General features: G+C 48.2%; 1 protein-coding gene across 2 annotated transcripts in view; it reads left to right on the top strand.

Moving 5' to 3' along the window:
• The window catches only part of gfra4a (GDNF family receptor alpha 4a), a 125555-nt gene that overhangs the window by 76361 nt on the left and 31210 nt on the right, over positions 1–17984 (top strand). The gene's annotated exons all lie outside the window — the stretch shown is intronic.

Below are 17984 nucleotides of genomic sequence, written 5' to 3'. Positions count from 1 at the left end.
ACGCCTCCGAGGGGACTTGGCCTGAATAAGCCACGTTTGCGTTGTGATGTTGAGGTCGGCCCATCTACCTATAGCACGCATTGAGGGCCCGTGATTGGCGGAGGTCCGGCTCCTCAAACATCTGTCCGGGCGCAGAGGACACAGCGAGCAGGACGTGCGACTCCCCGCAGGATTTTTTTTTTTTTTTTTTTACAATACTGTAAAATCAATACACAAGATGAAAACGATGAGAACACAATATCTGTAAGAGCTCCTCCTGCGGTGCATCCGTGTGCACATTGTATGTGAGCGTGGGCTGGTGTGCATAATGCAGCACACGCTGCGTTTAAATGTGAGACCCAGCGAGCACACGCAGAGGTGTCCACGCGTTTTCATGAATATTTTATTTGCGTTTTTTTAGCACGTGTGTTCGAGGTAGAATCCAAGGCTCCCTGTTCTCCCAGGCGGGATGATCTGGGGTGAGAGGGGGGGGGGGGGTTACAATGGAGGAGCAGAGGTATCGGGTACAAGCCAACAAGGCCGCTGCACCACCGACGGGCCGCAAACTGTCACGTTATGAACTTTCACCTCAAATGTTGTACTTCTGGTTTTGAACTATATTCCCATTGAGCGCTAGAGCTGCTACGCACTTTGTTTCAGCCTTTGAACTAATCTAATAAAGGCTTCACTGCTCAGACGGGAAACACACGACGCCACATGGAAACACGCGCATGGACACGTCACATGTCTACTGAACATAAGTGACGCGAAACTGTTCTTTTACGTGTGCGGATTTGCATCTGCTGCTACTCCTTCATTACGCTGGTGCAGGAGGTCCATTCACCAGCGCTCTGACTAACGCAGTGAAGTGCCGCCGTGACTAATCCGACCCGGGGGGTGAACACTCGCCGCTCTTATCTCCCGCCTTCGGTGCAGACACGAGTACACGCTTTAAGGATAGTAATCTGTTCCTTTTCTGACATCCTGATTTAGGATAAAGGAAGGTTGAGGAATTGGGCTCTGCCGTCCTCAGGCATTTTATTTCCGACCTGATCTGCAGGCTTTTATTGGCTCCCATGTATAGAAAAACCACTCATCTTCTCACAGCTCTGCGTGGACAGCTGTGATTGTCACGCTGGGAGAAAAACTAAAAAGAACTGTCAGTTTTCTTTGAAATGGGGATTTACTTTTCAATTACAGCTGATGGCCACCAGCAATCATGCAGATTGCTTATACACATATATATATATATATATATATATATACACAGTACATGGACATGGACTACTTTCAAATACAAAGAACGAAGGAGCAGGCTTTTGAGTTGGAACATGAGATATTACAGCTCTCATGTTGTCAGGAAGCAACAGTTTGATGTGATGATTGCTGCTGTCGCACCGAGGCTGAGTGCAGGCCGGCCGCTCTGCTGACTGCTGCAACGCATATCTGAAAGCTCAAGTGGCTTCAAATGAGAACATTTTAGGAATATTTTGCCTTTTTTTCGCCACGCCAGCTCCTCTGCTGGAGGGACGTCCGTGTCCCTTTTGGTCCACGCAGACGTTTTTTGACCACTGCTTGATGGATTGATATTTAGTGCAGACATTCATGGTACCCAGAGGATGAATCCCGCTGGCATTAAGGATCCCAGACTTCTTCCTCTACGACAACCACTAGGTCAGAAAAATGGGCTTTAGTGTAACATCTTATAAGTATTTCCTCTTCTGCCACCAGGAGGGTCAACTTTTCACTGTTTTGTTGTGAATTTTTTACTTACAATATATCTGCGTGGCATGTGGTAGCATGCAGGTGGTAGCATGCAGGTGGTAGCATGCAGGTGCTAGCATTTAGCACGTGGCATCAGGTGTCCAGTGCAGGCTGGCGTCTCTGTGGGTGGTCTGGATCCACATCGTACATAGTGGTTTGTTGCTGGTTGTAAACACCATAACATCTGTTTAGGGTGAAGATGGAGATCAGGAGACCGGATTTCTTTTCTGTAGAAACATGTATGTGAAAATTCTAATTGAAAATCTTCATTTCTGTCAGATTTTAATCAACTGAAAGAAATGGGAGAAAAAAAACCCTTCAGGGTGCTGAATTTGAAACATGGATTATATGATTTTATGAGCATCAGGTGTCTACAGAGGTCAAAGGTAAATATATGTATAAAACTATTCTTTGGTTGTTGATACGCACCAACTTATTTGGGATTATCATGCTACTGTTGAAAAAGCACGGACAATTAATACGGCCGTAAAAAAAAAGGGACGAGTGATTCACTTTTTTAAATTCTCGCTGCAGCACACTGGAAGGGATTAGTGCACTGTGAGCCTTATTTTAAGGGTGTGATTACATTTTCAAGGGCGAAAATCACATTATGAGAAGTGAGTCGGGGAAAAGCCTCGTCCCCCGCGTCCCCGGCGCCGGGGGCGACACCACTGTGGATGTTTCTGAGGCCCTCGGCTATGCAGACATTTGAGGTATTTGTCAGGGAAGGTTTATCGGCGGTGAAACACCTGGCCGATCACACACCTCCCCGCCCGCTGCATTCAGGCATTTTTATTTGTTATCTCTTCCTGAGATCCTGCGGTGAAAAAGCCTCCGTTATGTAAAACCCAACAGCCCGGACATTTCCGTGGCCACACACCATCCATCGGCGTGTCCTCGCACCCGTCCATCCAAACCAATTCATCCATATTAGGTCCTCTCGCTCCTCTGATCTGATGCCCGGAAATAATCAGCCAGCCCTCAAAGGAAGAGCAGGCTCTTTTATCTCAATCAGCCATTCTCCACTTCACTATCGCCCATCTCTGGACTTCCTGCGCAAAATTTCATCCCATTTATTTTCGCCCACCTGCCGACCCGCGCTCCAATCCGCCGGATCCCTTTGATCAGGCGAGAAACCTGTATTTCCAAAACAATATGTAATTTCCTGGTTAGTCGAGGCGGAATGTGCTGTGCAGCAGCCCGCTGACTGTTTATGCAAACCACGCGTGAAATCAGCTGCTGCCTGGTTTTTTTTGGGGGGGGTCTTCTTCGCTAAGATGTTTTATTTGGTGGGTTTGAGGTCAAGTATCTGATTGCTGGGCGTAAGAGTATCTGAATAAATCATTGCATTCTTTTCCTCCGCTATCCCTGCGATCACACCGATTGTGTTTCATGGTAATGCAAAACTACCATTACTGCCTTTTGGTGATGTCGGAAATATCATCACTTCATCATTGCGTCTTGGGGGGAGATTTTTGTGACATTCTCATAGCCGATGAATTCTCACCCAAAAAGCTTCAACCGGCAGAATCAGGTCCTTCTCGAGTCGTTTACGCCCAATTAAGAAATGGCCGATGTGTGTTGTTGACTAGTTTGTCCAGTTTGTCCAAACACATCCTGGACCAAACAACACGCAAGGATAAGTTGTGGTAGGACAGGGTTTGGTTGGGGGGGTGGTGGGGTGGCTGTTGGCTACGGAGAGTGGTCGATACTCTACAAACCGTATGTAGTTGTCTGATCCCAGGCTGGGAGACACGGGGACATCGTACCTCTGAGAGTTTCGGGCAGATAATTGGGACCTTTTCCCAGGTGATTACCATTCAGGGGGAGTCAGGATCAAAGCGGGGGCGCCCTGCCAGCCGGGGAGAGGGCGCACGTCTGCCTTCCTTTCAGAGACAACGCTCCGCCGGACGGCCCACGGTCACAAAGATTGCACGAGGATTCGTGATATGAGGCCAATTTCAGTCCTGCAGCAGGATGGATTTATCGACCGGCTGAGGGGTAGGAACTCATCACCATGTGGTCACGGCGATCACTACAACGCACAACAGACAGGTGACACAACTGAGTCTTTGAGACTATGAAGAAGTAGTTCCTCAAAGTCTCTCTGGCTTGTAAAAAGCAGATTTTGAAAGTCGGTTTTCCTTAAAGAAATGAGTGAACATCTGTGCAGGTTCATCACGTCCCTGGAGATGAGGATAAAGTCGTTGTTGATGTGCAGGCGATGACGCATATGTTGCAGTGAGTCTTGTCATTTATAGAACCGTGTTGTTCTCTGATGTTCTCTGTAGGTGTGAGGAAGTGTCTCGTTCTTATCACTCTACATACGGCCGCGTCTGACTCCTTTAACACTAATGTGAAAAGTGCTGTTAGAGACAAATTAGTTTATTGAGATTCTGACTGCAAATGATATTTACTTTATATCATCTGGCAAATAAGACTTCATTTTGCATTTTTTTTATGCCGGCACAAATGAATGAGTTGAAGTTGTCCCCAGGATGTTCATAGATATCTCCCAGAATTTATTAATTAATCCCAACTTCCCTTTTGTAGCCGGCGCTCGCAGCAACGTCACTTATGGAAATAACAGCGAAACGGTTTTCCAACCCAGAGCCGTTCTGCCCTTTTCAAATTGTCAAATCATATTTTATATCCTCTTCAGAAACGTTGAAAGTAAATCCGCAATATCACCTTCCTGGCCTCATCATGAAATGTGGCGAGCGCCCTCCATGCGGTGGAGGTTCTCTCCATGCGGTGGAGGTTCTCTCCATGCGGTGGAGGTTCTCTCCATGCGGTGGAGGTTCTCTCTATGGGGTGGAGGTTCTCTCTATGGGGTGGAGGTTCTCTCCCTGCGGTGGAGGTTCTCTCTATGGGGTGGAGGTTCTCTCTATGGGGTGGAGGTTCTCTCTATGCGGTGGAGGTTCTCTCTATGGGGTGGAGGTTCTCTCCATGCGGTGGAGGTTCTCTCCATGGGGTGGAGGTTCTCTCTATGGGGTGGAGGTTCTCTCCATGCGGTGGAGGTTCTCTCTATGGGGTGGAGGTTCTCTCCATGCGGTGGAGGTTCTCTCCATGGGGTGGAGGTTCTCTCTATGGGGTGGAGGTTCTCTCTATGGGGTGGAGGTTCTCTCCCTGCGGTGGAGGTTCTCTTTATGGGGTGGAGGTTCTCTCTATGGGGTGGAGGTTCTCTCCCTGCGGTGGAGGTTCTCTTTATGGGGTGGAGGTTCTCTCTATGGGGTGGAGGTTCTCTCCATGCGGTGGAGGTTCTCTCTATGGGGTGGAGGTTCTCTCCCTGCGGTGGAGGTTCTCTCCCTGCGGTGGAGGTTCTCTCTATGGGGTGGAGGTTCTCTCCATGTGGTGGAGGTTCTCTCCATGCGGTGGAGGTTCTCTCCATGCGGTGGAGGTTCTCTCTATGGGGTGGAGGTTCTCTCCCTGCGGTGGAGGTTCTCTCCCTGCGGTGGAGGTTCTCTCTATGGGGTGGAGGTTCTCTCTATGCGGTGGAGGTTCTCACTACAGTGTTATGTTATATACCCAGTGGACCGGGACATATTCTTGTGCGTATATTGAACCAAAAGCACGTTTTGTGAGCATCATGTGGGACTTTACAGGACTTTACAATCAAACTGAGATCAGAGTGAAATCCCTCCACAAATGAGTGATTTTGACGGACGGAAACAGGGACGTGCTGTCGAGACGCTGCAGCACGAGACGCTTTTGTCTGCTTGATGTGACTTATTCAAGTACACATTGTTCCCTGGAAAGAGACACCGCCGCCCAAATTACCGATTACACTTCTGGTGATTTACGGATTCCGTAGAACTCGACCGACCTTTCAGAGCGGCACGGGAGCAACAACACCACGTGGTGTCACCGGCTTCCAGGGATCCGTCCTGCCCGCCCAGTGCTCCATGGTGTTATATCCATCTATTTATGGCGATGGAGAATAGATGTTTCCACAGCAACACAGAATCGTTTTGGAGAGCGGATTAGGATCTAGTCTCAGTTCACATCTCAGGAAGTAAAAAAGTGGGATCGGAGTAGTTTTGGTGGGGAAATGAGGAGGAATCCAGCCTGACTGAGATAGTGAGTAAATAAGCGAGTTGGTCCGCTGGTGACTGAAGTGGAAGGATTACCCAGCGGCAGAGATGAGTAGAGCGCCCTGATGAATGAATGAATGAATGAATGACCCCCGGTCCTGGACGTCCGGCTGCAGCGCGGCCTTCTGGGAGACGAACGAAGAGCCAGAGCTGGAATCAATAACGAGACTGATGTTCTCGCCCATTGAACCTCAGCAGTCCCACTCGCAGAGTTGTGCTCGCTCGGCCTCACAGATTCAGGCTTTCATTGAGAGTTGAACCTCCTCCTCACAGCCACGTTTGGATGGAGGGTTTGTGTGCTCTGCCGTTATATAAGCTTGACCCTCTCACAAGAATAAATATATAATATGAATTTCATAAATAATAAAATATCACCCTCGTTCTTCAGTTCTGGCATGTTGGAATCAGCATCATCTAACCCTAAAGTATTAATGGAGACTGGCTGCATGCAGAGTTGTCCGGTACGTCCCTCTGCACCGAGCCGACACCAGCTTCAGCGATCCGTCTGTGTGAAATATGAAGCTCCCTTTAATCTTTAATGCATGTATTCATCCGTGCATATGTGTGTCGCATGTGTCCGGGCGGCTTGTGTGCATCTGCAGAGCATCGTCTCCGCTCCGCACCAAATATCATCACTTCAAGCTAGGAATACTAAACGGTGATCATGTGCGGAGGAGCATTTCAATTGCAAAGAGGAAGGAATTATAAATTAGAAGTGACAGTGACACTGACTGCGGACGGCTTTAATGCTGAAACATTTGGATTTGTAATTACGTCCCTCTTTGCAATTCAAATCGTGTCCGCCTGCGCAGTCTGTGGCTTTCTGCGACCTTTTGAGCGCCGAGACCCATTAAAGTCTGTTCCTGGACTCCACGCTCGGGCTGTTTGCACCGCTGTGCGTCCAGAGGAGTGAAGTCTGATACTCTTCAGCACATTGAAGCCTGGCTCGCAAGCAGCTTATTGATTATACACCTGGTAGCAACAAATTGAAGCCAACCTAGCCCGGCCTGCTAGCACTGATCCCTCTCACCGGAACCTGCACCCGACGGGGACCTGGACCGCTGGAGGTCATGTGCCTCTGTATGTTGAATGTGTTGAAAGCTCTCAGGACAAAAACTACAAATGCCGCTATGGAGAGAAGACAGTTTCTGCCCCTTAACTAAAAGATAAATGATGGCAAATCCATTTTTTCCCCATTAGGAATTAGGAGGAGGCCTGCGTGGCACACTTGTTAGCTGTAGCGTCTTGTGGAGCTAGTGCTGCTAACCACTTTGCATTGGGGCAAATTTGACTTTTAACACCCAGCTGACTTTCTGGTTTCTTGTATCTGACCGACTCGACATTCAACAATGGATCATATGACAACATTTAATTTCAAAAGGGTCGTCAGAAGGGGCATGAATGAGCCCGCAGAGCCTCTTTGGGCTGCACATTGGCTCGGTGGCAGCCGGCTGTCGTAGCAAAAAGCTGCTAAAAAGGATTCAATGCTAGCTGCCCACCTCGCATCTAGCTGTGAGGAAATACAATACCTACAATTAAAAGTACTTTCTCAGGCGAGACCAAACCACAGCTAAAGGAGAATATAATGCAGATGATGCTCCATACCGATATGGATACTATCTTTTATTTGTATTTGCTCCACAACTGAAAACACTGATACATTTAGAACTACGACTTTGTGATCGGCTCACCTCCAATGTGAGTTAAGATTTAATGAAGCAGTTGTTTATTTTGTGCAAATGTCCTCGCCGAGCCGACTCCGTCCTGAAGAAACTAAACAGACTGGAGGATTTCTGAAAGATAAATGGTTTACCGGCTTTAAGACAGAAACTGAGGATAACGCATGAGTGCGCATGATGCCATTTATCATTGTTTACAAGACACGTCCTCCCCCCAAATCAAGATCTGATAAGTCGGTCCTGACCTGCAGGACGCTTTATCACAGCCAGTCGAGCTGGCTGATGTTTATGATGATGCATGCCTGTTGGCATAACTTATCCCTCATCATTACACTGGCCCAACAAGCCATCACTTATGAGGTATCACCCTGCTGAAGCTGTGAGCAGAGGCCGGTTAGGTGCTGGTGAAAAGATCTGCATGGAGCGGTCAATGGACACAACGTTCTCCCGCAACACTTCGGGTAGTTGTTCAATCGTGGTGAAATGCCGATGCGGCATCTTTGAGCTGTTAGGAGTCACTCTGGGAAGGTGTGATGTAACATGTATGCCCCAATATCATTAAAAGGTACTCGAGTATCCAAAAATAAGACCTTTTTCTGACGGTTTTACATGAATCATCGCATAAAAGTACTTAAGTTTCGCTTTGTTAACATTACATTTCAGCACTTTCACCTTTGCTTTTCTCCTTCACACAGAAAAATACCTGAACCACATTTCTCCTCCCGCGACGATTTCCCGTCCTCGTTCATTGATTAGTTGTCACAAACACACGTTCCATCAGCACGCCGCTTGTGTCTCCCTCATCACGATGGGGGGGCAGCAGCCTTCTCTGCCTGATGAGTCGTGAGTCCTTCATCAGCACCGAGTCCCCTGGCGAGCTGCTGACGGCGCCGCGCGTCGCCCCTCATCGTGTCTGGCGGACATCCAGCTCGCCGCGCCTCCTCATCCGGCCCATCGATTCACTCCGAATGGCGTCGAAAATAACTTTGTGAAGTTCTGGAATTCTTTGCTATCGCTTATGAGTTATGGATTCAGACCCGACTGAGTCAATTCAGGACTTTTAGAAGCGTTTGAACATTTGCCCTGAAGCTTTATGAGCTCTGAGCGAACAAATGACTCCCCGTCGATTCCTGTCAACCCCTCATCGTTTTCTCCGCCAAAAAGAAAAAACACTACTTGCTAATTCGGGTTTGCTGTTCTGCAAACGTAACCCGGTACACGTGACCGAGCGGGCGCACGGCTCCGCCGCGTCGTCTCCCGAAGCTTCGAGGTCTCGGAGGCTTCGTGCCGTTTGGTCCAATGACATGAGAGTGGATTTCTATTTCTCTCCGCGTGTTGTTCCGTGTGTTCCGAACCGGCCTCAGATCCACATTTGTGTCTCCCAGAGTGAAAAGAAAGGTGAAGAAAAGTGGTGGTCGTATTTTGTGATTGGCTAAAATGAGGCGTTTAAAAGCTTCATTGCGCCGGGTTCAATTATTCATGACGGTATATAATTTTAAATGTGTTAATTACATTTCTTTAATAATGACGCGTCACCTTAAAGACTCAATGGTCAGTTTAATAAGGTCAGCTTCGAATAGCAGGCGCGGTGGATCTCACCAGGAAACGATGGAAGTGAGATCCGCTGGTACCAATGAGGAGCACTAGTGTTGTTACACTAGTGCTCCTCATTGCGATCAGTTATTCACATTAATTATTCAAAGATTAGTCTGATAACACCTTCAGCATCAGGCTCACTCGTCTCAAATCAAGTGTTTTTTTTTCCTGGTTGCTCTATTTTCCAAAAGGCAGAATGAAAGCAGCAGGTAGTGAGGTGTCGTTTTCACGCTTGTGTCTCTGCATTGTTCAATTGTGAGCTGATGGATCCGAATGGCGTCAATGCTCGGATGTTTAATGGAAACCAGGTCGCTAAATTCTCTGTGGAACGCACGCACACACACACACACACACACACACACCCTACTTTGTTGAGTCTATTTCTGGAGCACCTATATTCCGTGTGCATGCACGCAGGCCGCGTGGTGATATGAAGACAAACGATAGGAACGACGTCCCCAACTACAAAGTCAAGTTTTTGTGCGTTTTCGTTTGTTGTCGGCCACATTTCTCTCTCTAAAACGTCCCACGTGACTGACCCCCCCCCGCGACCCCTCGTGCCTTCTCAGAGCAGCGTGGTGACATGTTTTATTCAGCTCGATCGCAGCTTTAAATAAAATTAAAAAAAAAGAGAACACAACGTCATCGTCCTTCTGTGTCGGCAGCCGCCTACTTTCCCACTCGCGTCGGCGCTGATTCAGAGCCGTGATTAATAAAACATGATTTCACTAACCTGATCTCCAGCTCCGTCAGCGAGCTGATGTTGTGCGTGTTGCTGAGTGGTTTGTCGCAGGTTGAGCTGCCGTTTGTGCGTAACGCTCCGTCAGGTGTTTGTTTGTTCCCGCCGGCGTTCCGCGTGAAGCTGCACGTCAGCGTGACGCAGCGTGTGTGTGTTTTTATTTGTTTGGAATAAAGCAGGCTCAGATGGTGGCCTGATGGGTAAATGGGCCTATTTTGTCGTCCAGGCCGACTTTAAACTTGTGCGAAAGTGTGTGTGTTCGTTTTTAAAGCAGGCCAGCAAGTGAGCTTTGAAACCAGGACTCTCGACACCTGAGAGCAGGTATTGAGTAATTGGGTCATTTGTTTTGATCAACGGCGCCATCAGCCTCTCGCAGATATATTATCCTCCTTTTGTAAAACCCTGAAAGTAAACTTGAGTAAAATCCTCTTTGTTTACTAAGAGGATTTTACCTCCGAGGCAGCTGATAAAAATGCTTCACGTGTTGCAGCTGAAGCAGTAGATGAGAAGGTCTACTGCCAATGACTGATGGAAATAACAATATGATATAATGAATTAGATTATTAAAAGCGTTGGCAACGAATTCCATTATTGATTCGTTGTGTCGCACGATTATTACGTCACTCAATGAGTTGCGGAGATGCGCGCGGAGCAAAAATAAAGATAAAGGCGCCGAGCCGACGTAGAGGAAAGAGCAGCCGGCAGTTGTTGTGAGTCACATGACGCAGGGAGAGACGTCTGTTCGACTAGTCGTCTAAGGTGTGCGAGCGTGGGGGTCCCGGTCCACGTTGTCCCGTTTTGACGTGAGGGACGTAACAAGCCTCCTGTTTACTCGTCATCCAGCTGATCAAGCTAGCGTTAGCTCGCTAATAACAGCAGTAAAGCAGTTAGCAAGACTAAGACACGTTTTTATTTACTCGCCTCTTTTGGACCATTCATTTTTCAATGTGTTGTCTGATATTTTGTGTTTTGTCCCATATCGGTTATTGTTGACAAATATATTTGTGTGTGTTGTACTTTTTAATGCTGTCATATACGGTAGTCCAGTGCGCTTGCGCATATACTGTGGGTTATACGGTAGTTGATGTTATGCCTGTAAAGGGAGACACATGATCCATTAAATCAACTAAGAAGCCTCTAATGCATTTATTTACAAATGCCATTTTAAATTCATCTCATAGCACTTGGTTGTTTTTTAGCTGTATGCATTTACTTAACCTGCACTACAATGATTTAATTTAATGAATATGCTTCAAGTGAACATGAGGGTGTGTTTGTGAGTGTAGTATAGAGAACTAGTTCTGACGAATTTGAGGTTCTGTTTTAGAATAAAGGGTTGGAAATTAAAGCTTTTTAATGCCCGTTTCTTTTTAAATCTGATTCATCGATTAATCGAAGAAATAATCGACCGATTAATCGATTATCAAAATAATCATTAGTTGCAGCCCTAAATTAGATTCAAATGTTTGAAATCCCATTAAAGGTAATCCCATTGCACATATCTATTACCCACATGTCACAATTACAAAGGCCCCTCATTACCCCGCTGACCCTCCAAACGCCAAATCCCATTGATACGGTCAAGGAAGCATTGATTTCATTTTGTCTCTCCGTCTTTCAATCCAAATCAATAAATAACCTAATCGTTCAAACTCGTCTTCTATAATTTGTTTGTCGCGATCGATCGCCGCGGCCCAGAGCGCCGTCTGCTGCCTTCTCCGTCAGTTAGCGTGTGATGTGAGGAGCCTGTAGCTGCCGGGCGGCGGCAGCCGTCCCCGCTGACATTATGATCCATCAAACGTTATGACCTTCGGGATATTAAGTAGAGCTAATGTGGAGGTAATAGTTGAAATGAAACGACAGGATGGATTTCTCGTTCCGCACGCAGTGAAATTGGAACGTGGAGATCGCTCATCTACTCTGACGCATTCTTATTATCAGTCCACAGTTTAGCATAATGTCCCACAGGCAGAGCCGTCCCTAATCCAGAGGCTCATATTTAGTACATGTATTGTGTGTGAAGTCGTAGACTTAATCTGCGTGAACGTAAAATAACTGCCAATTTCTAAAGCGCTTAGAAGCGTCACAGAAAGCGCTGAAAAGCCGGCGCCGAGTGGTTGAGCCAGATTGTAGTCAAAGTTGTTTACATTAAGCATCATTTTCAAGGAGCATTAGAATAATTGGGCTTACGGACTCGTTCTCCCAGGAGGCACTCGGCTCGACCTTCAAGGTAGAGCGGCTTACAAAAGAGCCCGGCGCCGCGCGCGCCGCCAGCGGAACGAGTTGGAGATTGTGCGACTCCGAAGCCATCGGCATCTCCAGCTGCAGATGAAACGCTCCTCCCCCGTACGGGGATCCGTCTCTCTGCCGGCAGCCCGGATCCTTTCTGTCTTCTGAAAACGCCACGAAACGAGTCTCCGCGTGGACGGCGGACATCGGGGCGGCGGGTCGTCTCATGCAACGCGCGCGTCCAAGGTCCTCGCTCCCGCCCCGAGGGTTGCTTCGCGCTCGCCTCTTATTGGTCCCTTTGGAACAAATTAATCGCAAAACCCGCCTACGTTGCTGAGATTCGCAGGTTTGGAGTCAGACCTTCTCCAGCGCCTGAAGGCCGACGCCGTGTCAGTGTTTCGTAGGCAAGGAGGGATTTAAGTGGTTCAAGTCGCTGTGGCAGAAGAGAGCCGCCATTGTGTGTGTGTGGTGATTTCATGAGGAGGAAACGAACATATTGCGCTCGTGGGGAAACTTAGAAAACTCCCAATTTAGGTGATTTTGAGTTTCTAGTTTATTAACCTTCTACCGTTGAAGAGCAACGTGACACACTGGTAAACATCCTGATCTCCACTTCTGTCTGAAAAGCTGATTCAAGGGTATCCGCCCACGGAGATGCCATCTACCGCGCCCAGCGAACTCTGACCCCATCGCCCCCAACTTCATCTGCCCTTCCGCCAAATTCAGCGGCGTTGAAAGGTTTCCACGGGCGGCCATCAATCCAGCCGAGTGCTGAAGCTCTATGAGGGATGTTGGTTTTATCTGCAGTGATCTGTCTTTTGTCTAAACTTTGAACATAAACACACACACAATGTGCACTGAGAGTGTTTGTGTTGGAACTCGTAATAAAAGCGTCACCAGTGTGAAGTGTTACTTACCCACCAAAGTGAACACCTGCTGAAATCTGAGCCCACGGAGGCAAATGTTTCTTCTAAAAATCACAATTATGTCCTGAAATAATAATACCATAATAGTCCGTCGAGATTCAACCTCACCCTTGCTGTTTGTTACACTTGAATAACTACAAAGTACAAACCAGGCATCATAATTATAAGTGCGAACTCCAGTTTGTTTATTTTATATTTCTCACTTCTCTTTTGCCCCAAAACAAAATCCATCCACAAAGATCCTCACATTTTTGCTTGCGGTTGTATGTCTGAACACGGAGCTGAATTGTGCCACCGATGTGTGCGTCCCCATAAGCGGTTGCACCCGTGTGACTGGCTGAACGTGGGCGTGCGCCGCGCAGGGCTCTGAATGGCGGGAAGAATCCTATGGCAGAATGTGAAAGCGCCTCATTAACCCACGTCAAGTGTCCTTGAGAAAATCAGCTTCGCGACTGCGTTCCCGTACCCGGAGAGCCTTAAGTAGTGTGCGCGTGACGTGTAGGTAATGGACTGAAGCGGACAGCTTGGCCTTTACGCCGCACCGCCTCCTCTTGGTGGTGCAGAACTCCGATGGATCTATTTAACCCAAACAATCCATTCACGAGGTGACGTCGCTCGCAGCTTGGACACAGATCTCCTCGGGGGCTCTGACACGCCGGGGTGTCTGGCTAAAAGCGTCCACAGATAAACCCTTTGGTAGCAGACCCCCCCCCGAAGCCATCTGCATTCAGCAGGCGATGGCGCGGTGAGTGAAGTTGGGAGCGGCCTTCGTCTTTGAGGGGAATCGATTGCTTGTACAAGTCGGGGGGAAATGAGAGAGATCTGACCGCCGTCGGATCGGCTGGAGTCCCGCGGACGGAATCTCAACGAGGGCGAGAGGGCTCTGGTTTTCTAGGCGTGGAAATGGTCTATGCTTATTATTATCACCATTTCAATTGTCTGTCGGGTGGTCAAAGAGCGTCTGGACCTCCGTCCCAAAAAAGGAGCGAGGTTGCAAATGTTTCTCTTAATACAGATAAAGGTGGCGGATTGGAGAATCCACTCTCGTTGGCCCGTCAGACGGATTCTACGCTCGGATCCGTTAGTAGATGCCGCTCTGCTTCATACCAGTCGTCACATCGGCTGATCCTTAGTGGCTGTGAATGCCTGCTGGGGGGGGGCAGCGCACTTTAATCGCGCCTCTACGAATCAGTGAGGAGGAGAGTCGCTCTCTGAATGTTTTTAATCTTTAATGATGAGCGGTTTGCAAATGGTACTTTGAACTGATTTTATGTACCATTCAAACCAGCGTAATGCGTGCAGAGCTCATTTAAGGAGCCATCAGAGCCGAGAGGACTTCCATCTCTGACCAGGTAGCAGAGATTCACCGGGGGGGCGTGGGTGGGGGGGCCGGAGAGGCCGCCACGGTGGCTTTGCTGGAAACAGAGGCCATGGATGTGTTTGTTTGGGGATTAGGCCGGGATTAGGCCCCTAATTCCCCTCCCTCGCGTACATAATTGAAAAATGGTCGACAGAAGACGAGGGGCCGCGGAGCCTGAGCCCCCCCCCGGCGGAGCCTGAGCCCCCCCCGGCGGCGCTGGATTTTTAGGGTGACAAGCCCACAGGCGGTCAGAGGAGAGGAGGAACCTTTGACAATGAATTTCAGTCAAACCAAACCCCCACAATTGAATTTCTGCCCCCCCCCCACCCCCCCCCCCACGTGTCTTATGCTGCGGCAACAAAGTGACAGACAGCTGCATCCAAGCAGCTTCTTTTTTCTGTCATTGCAGTCTGTAATGGAGTGCCTGTCTCCTCGGATCGGTTGCAGGCTCTATTCCCCGCTCGCCGCCTCTAGACGGCGCGACGGCGTGCTGCTGCGGCCAGTAATTCTGTGGCGCATGCAGAGATCTACATGCATCTGGGGTCCGCCGAAAACCCGTGGTAATAGTGTTTTAACATCCGTGTGCGCTTCGGTTTCATCCGGTGCTGAAGGACGGCGTAGCAGGGCGGGTGATGAAGCTACCGGAGACGTGATACCATGAATCACATCAGATGCCTCAGAGCATCAGGGTATCTTTTATTTGTCAAACGCACATGTAAAAACCGCCTCGCTTCCGAGACGGGGGGGGGGTAATAAGTTCAGAGATGAGCACATGAATCCCGGCAGTCTGTCCGGCGTTCTGTAAGGGATGTTTGGTTTATTCACGATTTCTCTCTCCTGCGTCAGTCCGAGCCGAGTTCATCCTGAAATCATTCCCGTCTTCCATCTCGACTGACAATGCAGAGCCGGCGCCTCGATGATTCGCTGCAGATTGAGCTGTCTCTTCTCCCAGAATGCGGAGAGCTCGGTGTGTTCTGACAACAGATACGGTTACACTCTGACACGCAGATGCTTCTCATCTCCGTGCCAAATAGACTCACTCGTCTCACGGCGGAAGAAACTGAGGGCGAGCGCAACACCGCAGACGTGTTCTTTTTTTAAGAGCTTTCTCACTGAATCAAGAACCCGGAGTATTTTATCGGAAACAAAAAAACAAATGTCTGTCTCCAACAAATAGTCTCGTGGTACCCAAAGGTTAAAGCCTCTTGCAGCTCCCTGTTATGAATTTATGGATCGTAACGTATGAAAATAAAGTAGATTGATGACAAAAAAATTGTATGCCTCCCCGGATGAATAAAGGAATAGATATTTTATATCTAATATATATATATTAGATATAAAATTAGATATAATATAAATAATATATAATATATATATATATATATATATATTTATATATATATATATATAATATATATTATTTATATTATATATATATATTATATATTATTTATATTATATATATTATATATTATTTATATTATATATATATACATTATATGCACCGACACAGCACTCTGACGGGGAGAACACAAACACACTGGAGCAGTGTGCGATCGCAGGATAACGTGGTGTTTAATCCGTCAATCTGCTGAGGTGTTGAAGAGAACTAGAGTTGTCTGAAGAAGTGTGTCCATGGAAACGCAGCCTCTAGAACTATTCACTCACGCCGGAAGCTTTGTCCTTCATCACGGACACTTTCCCCTCTGTTCTCGCCGTGGCAGCGAGATCGATGAAGTGACGGACGCATTTCCTCCCGCCTCCAATTTTTCTATCCTCTCGAGGAGCATCATTCTACAATCATTGGTATTTAGCGTTAAGATAACAGAAAACAACCATTTGCAACACGACGCAGCGGGTGAGGAAGTCCAAATGTCGACCAACACATTGTGGATTTAGCTTTTATTGTTGGCCCATGACGCTAATACCAGAAACAAAATACTTCCAACCTTATCCGTAACTAACTAATGGAGATGTACACTTTGAATGATCTGAAAACGTTCTGGTGTTTATCCGGGAACATCAACTGTGATCCGCTGAATAAATAATAAAACTCTGAGTGTCGAGTGTAACACTTCAAACAGCTTGTGTAAATCTCTCCTCGTGGATTCAGACATATTTCCACTCCACATGTTCGAGGCAAGAAACTGAGTGTCACGTTTCTGTAAATTGTACAGCGGTGAAGCTGCAGGTTTTACCGACCGGCTGCTATCAGGCCGGTGACAATCAACGGCGCCGGTGAAATCCCCCCCCCGCCCAAAAAAAGTGCACCAGACGTGTCCTCGGTAAACATGTTTACCAGTGGGGAAGAACCGTGGGAGCATATTTCATCAGAGATCCTAACTTTGTAAACATGTTTACTCAACACAGCTGTTTGTGCTGCGCTGATAAGGATTTGTCCTCAGACGAAATAAAAGGCCTCAGTGACGCTGGGCTCCTCGGCACGTTGGCACCGGGGGCCCCCTCAGAGCGGCACTCCGACAACGCCAAGGGTCATGGGAAATTCAAACAAACAGCCGGTTGGTGTTTACAGCAGTATATCGGGGGCCAGGATAAGATGAGGGGGTTCAGGCGAGGATGCGACGCGGTGATTAGTGTGCTGGGGACAGGTGGTGTGAATCACGCGCTTAATAGATCTGCATTATTCATCAGGACGCTCGGCGTGCTGCGGGGAGACCCTCCGTGCGCTGCTGTTGGGCGTAAACTTAAAACCGTGGCGCTGCGTTTGGGGTCTCAGCAGGCTGTCGCACGGCTGAGAGGTCAAAGATCTACAATCTGAGCAAAACAAAGCTTACCTTTTCATGCATGTCTTTCAATATTTGTAATATAATAAAATGTGTGTTCCTTGTGATGCGTTAAAGCTCCGTGATTCTAGCGCCCCTTTTCTTCGGCGGATTGGGATGCGGCGGAGCGAGATGCGGCGGAACACAATCTTCTTCTTATTGTCATATTGGAAAAACAGATTGAAAAAAAGGGGGACGCGACATGACGGGGAATCCGTGAGCGCTGGACGGCCTCTTTCAGCCGCGCATTGTCCCGTCCCCACAGTTTCTGCACCGAGGGACTCCATTGTGCTGCTCGAGCCTTCACCAAGGACTCCTCTCAGGGGATCGCGAAGCCCAAAACCAAGAAGGGTGCCTTAGCGCCGAGCTAACGGCGCCGCGAGGGAAATAGCCACTCGGCGGTCGTTCCAGCTCATCGTCTATTCATCACCGTTCAGGGCGAGTGACCCCGGGGCGCTGCAGGGGTTTCAAGTAGCTGTGCTCTTGACATTGTTTTCGCTGCCGCCTCTCCGGCTTTACATAGTCGCAGGAAGTACGTGGCTGGTTTCTGAACTCCCTTCCTTCTCTCTCGCCGGCCTTCGCCGATGACAGACCGCCGTGTTCGTGCGGCGAGTCGAGCCGCAGCTATTTGCGATGTGCTTTCAGAAACCAAGGTTCGCCACAAAGTGCATCAGGGAGGCGGCGCAACAAACGACAAGAAGCAGAGAGGATGATGGGTTGGAGGGAGGGGGACTGTATGCATGCAGTACATAACTGCAGCTCGGTGCTTATATTTTCTTTCACAAAGTTATTTTAGCTCTGATTTATGGCGCACGGTAATTTACTAAATAACTTG

Source organism: Gasterosteus aculeatus, chromosome 15, assembly GCF_964276395.1.
Source record: "Gasterosteus aculeatus chromosome 15, fGasAcu3.hap1.1, whole genome shotgun sequence".
Classification (NCBI taxonomy): Eukaryota; Metazoa; Chordata; class Actinopteri; order Perciformes; family Gasterosteidae; genus Gasterosteus; species Gasterosteus aculeatus.
The sequence above is the reverse complement of the archived record's forward strand: the minus strand, read 5'-3'. Positions and strand labels throughout refer to the sequence as shown.